Source organism: Anopheles ziemanni, assembly GCF_943734765.1.
Source record: "Anopheles ziemanni chromosome X unlocalized genomic scaffold, idAnoZiCoDA_A2_x.2 X_unloc_68, whole genome shotgun sequence".
In the NCBI taxonomy this organism is placed as follows: domain Eukaryota; kingdom Metazoa; phylum Arthropoda; class Insecta; order Diptera; family Culicidae; genus Anopheles; species Anopheles ziemanni.
The window spans coordinates 131,803-140,000 of record NW_026689837.1 but is presented as its reverse complement, the minus strand read 5'-3'; positions in this window follow the sequence as shown (position 1 = coordinate 140,000).

Below are 8,198 nucleotides of genomic sequence, written 5' to 3'. Positions count from 1 at the left end.
GTCAGTATCACCTATACTCCAGACCACTTGCATGGTTAGCAAGCGTTGTGATCTAATGGCCCAACCGGGCAAACACTTTGGGTTCGCAAGGACTTAGAGTGCCGGGACGGGTTGGCGGATCCAACACTCTGGGTACCTCCGGGTACTTGGGGTTGGTTGAGGACTTGGTGAACAAACACTTGATATACACTCTCCGGATGTACTTCGGGTGTCACCTGTTGTCCGAGACCACTTGCATGGTTAGCAAGCGTTGTGATTCAATGGCCCTACCGGGCAAACACTTTAGGTTCGCAAGGACTTGGAGTGCCGGGACGGGTTGGCGGATCCAACACTCTGGGTACCTCCGGGTACTTGGGGTTGGTTGAGGACTTGGTGAACAAACACTTGTTGTACACTCTCCGGATGTACTTCGGGTGTCACCTGTTGTCCGAGGCCACTTGCATGGTAGCAAGCGTTGTGATACAATGGCCCTACCGGGCAAACACTTTGGGTTCGCAAGGACTTGGAGTGCCGGGACGGGTTTGCGGATCCAACACTCTGGGTACCTCCGGGTACTTGGGGTTGGTTGAGGACTTGGTGAACAAACACTTGATATACACTCTTCGGATGTACTTCGGGTATCGCCTGTTGTCCGAGACCACTTGCATGGTTAGCAAGCGTTGTGGTCTAATGGCCCTACCGGGCAAACACTTTGGGTTCGCGAGGACTTAGAGTGCTGGTAGTGGTTGGCGGACCCAACACTCTGGGTACCTCCGGGTACTTGGGGTTGGTTGAGGACTTGGTGAACAAACACTTGTTGTACACTCTCCGGATGTACTTCGGGTGTCACCTGTTGTCCGAGACCACTTGCATGGTTAGCAAGCGTTGTGGTCTAATGGCCCTACCGGGCAAACACTTTATGTTCGCGAGGACTTGGAGTGCTGGTAGTGGTTGGCGGACCCAACACTCTGGGTACCTCCGGGTACTTGGGGTTGGTTGAGAACTTGGTGAAGATACCCCTGTCACCTTGTTCGAGGCCACTTGCATGGTCGCAAGCGTTGTGATACAATGGCCCTACCGGGCAAACACTTTGGGTTCGCAAGGACTTGGAGTGCCGGGACGGGTTGGCGGATCCAACACTCTGGGTACCTCCGGGTACTTGGGGTTGGTTGAGGACTTGGTGAGCAAACACTTGATATACGTTCTTCGGATGTACTTCGGGTGTCACCTGTTGTCCGAGGCCACTTGCATGGTCAACGGTTGAGGTGGTGATGGCGGGTCGGTGCTGTAGGGTGCCGGCCTGTTGGCTGCCTTGGCCGGGTTGGTTGGTTAACACTTGATTGGGCTTGCACCCGAGGGTAATGGCACTTGAAGGTGGGTACTGGCCGGCTGACCTGGTGTGATGGTTGGTTGGTGAACACTTGGCGGTACTTGCACTTGGCTGTGCTTGGACTTGAAGGTGGGATCCGGCTGGCCTAGGCCATTGGTGGTTGGTTGGTGGGTTAGCCCTTAGCTGGGCTGGCTGGCTGGCTGGCCATCGGTGGTGTGGTGTGGTGTGGTGTGTGGAGTCGAGCATCGCGCGCCGTTGCCTTCTTCGGAGTGTTGTAGGTACGCAAGTGCTTGCAATGCAAAGAGGTTGGTGATGGAGTGACATTGCCTTCACCATGGAGTTGCGGGTACTTAGGTACTTGCAAGGAGATGGTGGTATGGTGGTGTTGCGTGTGTGGTGTTCGATTAGAAAGATATAATTTCTAAGTCCGGATTAGTGCTGTCAGTGGGGCCGCCGCTAACAGGTCCTGCACGGCCACCGTGGGGCTTGACTTGGCGCTATTCCGGACTTGGGGCGATCACGATGTCCCCGTGCGGGACTTAGAAGATGGAAGAACACAAGTACCCTTATCCCATGACTTGTGAGCGATTGGCATACGTTACCACATGAAGAGAAAAATTGGCTAAGTCCCGGATCCATATTATATGAAGAGAAAAATCGGCTAAGTCCCGGATCCATATTATATGAAGAGAAAAATTGGCTAAGTCCCGGATCCATATTATATGAAGAGAAATATCGGCTAAGTCCAGGATCCATATATAATAACCTAATAATCGGCTAAGTCCCGGATCCATATTATATGAAGAGAAAAATCGGCTAAGTCCAGGATCCATATATAATAACCTAATAATCGGCTAAGTCCAGGATCCATATATAATAACCTAATAACAGGCTAAGTCCCGGATCCATATTATATGAAGAGAAAAATCGGCTAAGTCCGAGATTGGGTCTGTCAGACATACACTTTCAAGATACCACACAAGCAAGCAAGATGGCCTAGTGATGGAACCATATAATATGAAGAGAAAAATCGGCTAAGTCCGAGATTGGGTCTGTCGGAAATACACTATCAAGTTACCACACAAGCAAGCAAGATGGCCTAATGATGGATCCATATGATATGAAGAGAAAAATCGGCTAAGTCCAGGATCCATATAATATGAAGAGAAAAATCGGCTAAGTCCCAGATTGGGTCTGTCAGAAATACACTTCCAAGTTACCACACAAGCAAGCAAGATGGCCTAGTGATGGATCCATATGATATGAAGAGAAAAATCGGCTAAGTCCAGGATCCATATAATATGAAGAGAAAAATCGGCTAAGTCCCAGATTGGGTCTGTCAGAAATACACTTCCAAGTTACCACACAAGCAAGCAAGATGGCCTAGTGATGGATCCATATGATATGAAGAGAAAAATCGGCTAAGTCCCAGATTGGGTCTGTCAGAAATACACTTCCAAGTTACCACACAAGCAAGCAAGATGGCCTAGTGATGGATCCATATGATATGAAGAGAAAAATCGGCTAAGTCCAGGATCCATATAATATGAAGAGAAAAATCGGCTAAGTCCCAGATTGGGTCTGTCAGAAATACACTTCCAAGTTACCACACAAGCAAGCAAGATGGCCTAGTGATGGATCCATATGATATGAAGAGAAAAATCGGCTAAGTCCCAGATTGGGTCTGTCAGACATACACTATCAAGTTACCACACAAGCAAGCAAGATGGCCTAGTGATGGATCCATATGATATGAAGAGAAAAATCGGCTAAGTCCGAGATTGGGTCTGTCAGACATACACTATCAAGTTACCACACAAGCAAGCAAGATGGCCTAGTGATGGATCCATATAATATGAAGAGAAAAATCGGCTAAGTCCCAGATTGGGTCTGTCAGAAATACACTTCAAAGTTACCACACAAGCAAGCAAGATGGCCTAAGGATGGATCCATATAATATGAAGAGAAAAATCGGCTAAGTCCCAGATTGGGTCTGTCAGAAATACACTTCCAAGTTACCACACAAGCAAGCAAGATGGCCTAAGGATGGATCCATATAATATGAAGAGAAAAATCGGCTAAGTCCCAGATTGGGTCTGTCAGAAATACACTTCCAAGTTACCACGCAAGCAAGCAAGATGGCCTAGTGATGGATCCATATGATATGAAGAGAAAAATCGGCTAAGTCCCAGATTGGGTCTGTCAGAAATACACTTCCAAGTTACCACGCAAGCAAGCAAGATGGCCTAGTGATGGATCCATATGATATGAAGAGAAAAATCGGCTAAGTCCCAGATTGGGTCTGTCAGAAATACACTTCCAAGTTACCACACAAGCAAGCAAGATGGCCTAGTGATGGATCCATATAATATGAAGAGAAAAATCGGCTAAGTCCCAGATTGGGTCTGTCAGAAATACACTTCCAAGTTACCACACAAGCAAGCAAGATGGCCTAGTGAAGGATCCATATGACATGAAGAGAAAAATTGGCTAAGTCCAAGATTGGGTCTGTCAGACATACACTTTCAAGTTACCACACAAGCAAGCAAGATGGCCTAGTGATGGATTCATATAATATGAAGAGAAAAATCGGCTAAGTCCCAGATTGGGTCTGTCAGAAATACACTTCCAAGTTACCACGCAAGCAAGCAAGATGGCCTAGTGATGGATCCATATGATATGAAGAGAAAAATCGGCTAAGTCCAAGATTGGGTCTGTCAGACATACACTTTCAAGTTACCACACAAGCAAGCAAGATGGCCTAGTGATGGATTCATATAATATGAAGAGAAAAATCGGCTAAGTCCCAGATTGGGTCTGTCAGACATACACTATCAAGTTACCACACAAGCAAGCAAGATGGCCTAGTGATGGATCCATATGATATGAAGAGAAAAATCGGCTAAGTCCCAGATTGGGTCTGTCGGAAATACACTATCAAGTTACCACATGAGCAAGCAAGTTACCACATGAAGAGAAAGCCGGCAAAGTCCGGGAATGTTACCACATGAACTGTAAAATGGGCAAAAACCTACCTTCACAGGGAACGTGAATAACTAAGGCTGTAGACATCGGATCGACAAGCCAAAGACTGATATGGAAAGGAAATGAGTAGTACTAGCTTTCCTGAGAGTTGCAGAGCTTAGACTGCATATGAACGGAAGTTATTAAGCGTCAAAGTCAGAAAAGTTGCCCGATGGAACACAAGTTCCAACTTAGAGCATGAATACCGCCTAGACGGTAAGAGGTACGGCCAGGCTGAGGAATAAGAAAATGTTGGCCAACATGTTCCCTAACTATCCCCCGAAGACCGCAAAGCAATCCAACATCAACCAAGAAAGTTATAGCCCGATCAAGGAAACACCTACTTTGCACCGATATTGCACCAAATATATGTACCAAGCACCTTCGGTTGCATACCTGCAGGGGCTTACCATAGTAGGCCATGGAAGACCGATATACCGAACATAATCACTTTCTATCTCCTCGGGTGTTGGAGATAGCGCTTTGCGGTATAAGAACGAAAGTTAGACCATATCTTGGTGCATCTTTTTGCCCGAGAACACAAGACCCTATCTACCAAGGCAAGAAAGTTGTGTGGGGACAAAATGTCCAAAAGTGCCCAAAGTGGCACACTTGAACCATATATTCGAGAAAAACACAAGTGTGGGCCCGAGCTAGCAAGTTGAACTGTTCTGACCGTCAGTAGCCCTAGTTGAGGTGCACTTATCATTATATGAGGCCAACGTGCCAGCTAGTCTCTAAAGGGGCGATATGGGTGTTCCAAGGTTTGTACCCAATTGAGGAAAAAACAGGGTAAGGTACGGTGTACCGCGAATAACTCGGGCTATAGATGTCCGATCGATGAGTTTGGCATATGTATGGAAAGGTCTCGACGAGACCTAACTACCCTGAAAGTATGAAGGCAAAGACTTGAATGACCGGGAAGTTATTAAGTGCACAAGTGGTAAAGTTGCACCAAAGTCCATGTTACCCGAAGTGGTACATGAACACCCAATATTCGACCAAAACACAAGTTTAGAGACGAGCTAGCGAGCTACATTGTTCAGACCGTCAGTAGCCCGCATCAAGACACGCATTTAATTATACGGGGCCTAGCCGCTAGCTCGACTCGAAGTCGGTCATATGGTTGGTTGATGGTTTGGACCGACCACGTGGTGTACCAAGGTGATGTACCTTTCATGAATTAAAACTCTGGCTGTATGGCACTGAGCGACAAGCTAAGAAGTGATTTGGAATAGTCTTGAGTGGGACTATTTAGGAAAAATGCGAACAAAAAATCACAAAGTCCTTGGGCGAAGCTATTAGCGAAACATAGAGCAAATTGGTACCAAAAACTATGGAAATGGGACTTGAGTCAAAAATAACCGCAAGTTGGAGAAGAGATAGCAAGCTTGCGTAGAACATTTATAACTAGTGCGTGGTATGACCAACAAAAATGTGTATGGGGCCAAGGCGCTGGCTGGCCTCCAAAGTGGTGATATGGGCGATTCAAAGTTTGTACCCAAGTACGAACAAGTATGGAAAAAACAGGGTAAGGTACCAAGTACCATGAATAACTTCGGCTGTAGGTGGCCGAGCGAGGCAAACCGCATATCGTTGGAAAGGTCTCGAGGTGACCTATCTACCCTGAAAGTTTCATGAGCCTAAGTTGAAAGACCACGGAGATATTAGGTGATGATGGTCCAATTCGGGGACCAAGTCGCAGGAAATGGCACTTGACGAAAATCACCCTTGGAAGGTGAATACCGGCTTACCGGTAAGAGATAGCGACTTGGCGTAGAATATTCATAAGTTGGGCGTGAATAGACGCAACTTTCATTATATGGGGGCAACCCGGTCAGGGTGCTCCAAGTCGGTCGTTTGGTCGGTTTATGGTTTGGGCCGACCACGTAGTGTACCAAGGTGAGGTACCTTTCATGAATTATAACTCGGTCAGTTTGCCACCGAGCGACAAGTTGCGGTGTGTTTTGGAATGGTCTTGAGTGGGACTATCAAGCAAAAATACAAACAGAATATCAGCTTGTCCATGGCCGAAGCTATTAGTGAAACATATAGCAAAATGGGTCCGAAAACGAATGAAATGGGACTTGGACCAAGAATAACGGCAAGTTAGAGAAGAGATAGCAAGTTGGCGTAGAACAATTATATTTAGTGCATGGTATGACCAAGAAAAAAGTATATGGGGCCAAGGCGCTGGCTGGCCTCCAAAGTGGAAATATGGGCGATTCAAAGTTTGTACCCAAGTACGAACAAGTATGGAAAAAACAGGGTAAGGTACCAAGTACCATGAATAACTTCGGCTGTAGATGGCCTAGCGAGGCAAAGCGCATATCGTTGGAAAGGTCTCGGGGAGACCTATCTACCCTGAAAGTTTCATGAGGCTGAGTTGAAAGACCACGGAGATATTAGGTGATGATGGTCCAATTCGGGGACCAAGTCGCAGGAAATGGCACTTGACCAAAATCACCCTTGGAAGGTGAATACCGGCTTACCGGTAAGAGATAGCGACTTGGCGTAGAATATTCATAAGTTGGGCGTGTAGAGACGCAACTTTCATTATATGGGGGCAACCCGGTCAGGGTGCTCCAAGTCGGTCGTTTGGTCGGTATATGGTTTGGGCCGACCACATGGTGTACCAAGTTGAGGTATCTTTCATGAATTATAACTCGGTCAGTTTGCCACCGAGCGACAAGTTGCGGTGTGTTTTGGAATGGTCTTGAGTGGGACTATCAAGCAAAAATACAAACAGAATATCAGCTTGTCCATGGCCGAAGCTATTAGTGAAACATATAGCAAAATGGGTCCGAAAACGAATGAAATGGGACTTGGACCAAGAATAACGGCAAGTTAGAGAAGAGATAGCAAGTTGGCGTAGAACAATTATATTTAGTGCATGGTATGACCAAGAAAAAAGTATATGGGGCAAAGGTGCTGGCTGGCCTCCAAAGTGGAGATATGGGCGATACAAAGTTTGTACCCAAGTATGGCAAAAACTGGTAGAGGTACCTTTCATGAATTACTGCTCAGGCTGTATGGCACTTAGCGGGACGCTTGGCTCTGGTATGGAATAGTCTTGAGTGGGACTATCAAGGAAAAATACGAACAAAAAATCACCATGTCCACGGACGAAGGTATTAGCGAAACTTAGAGCGAAATTGCGACCAAGTCGCTGGAAATGGCCCTTGGACCAAGTATACCGTCAAGGCGGTACGAGATAGCGAGTTGACGTAGAACATTTATAAGTTTGCCTACAAGAGACAAAAGTTTAGTTATATGGGGCCAACCCGCTCAGGGTTGTCCAAGTCGGTCATATGGCTGATCGAAATTTTCGACCAAGTACTGAGAAAACAGGGTAAGGTACCGTGTACCTCGAATAACTTCGGCTGTAGATGTCCGAGCGAGGCAAACGGCATAGCGTTGGAAAGGTCTTGAGGTGTTCTAGGCACCCTGAAAGTTTGAAAAGGCTATCTGGAAAACTTGTGGAGATATTAGAGAAACATAGGGCCCAAAAGATACCAAGTCGCAGGAAATGGGCCCTCCAAGAACACCCTAAAATCCCAATTACGGCTAAGTTGCAGGCCAGCTAGCGAAGTGAAATGTTCTAGGCATAACTAGAACACGTTAATGCGCAACTTTTTGAATCAGAACTTTTTTCGATATCTGGCCCCCAAAGGGGGGATATGGGCGATCAAAGGATTTTTCCAAGTTTCGGTACTTTTTACGGTATCGCTCATAGCTCCGGCTGTATGCAAGCAAATGACAATCTAAGACATGATTTGGAAAGGTATTGAGCAGTACTAACTTACGTTAGAATACAGCGAAGCGCTATCGGTTCATGGCAAGGCCGATATAAGCAGTCAAAGAT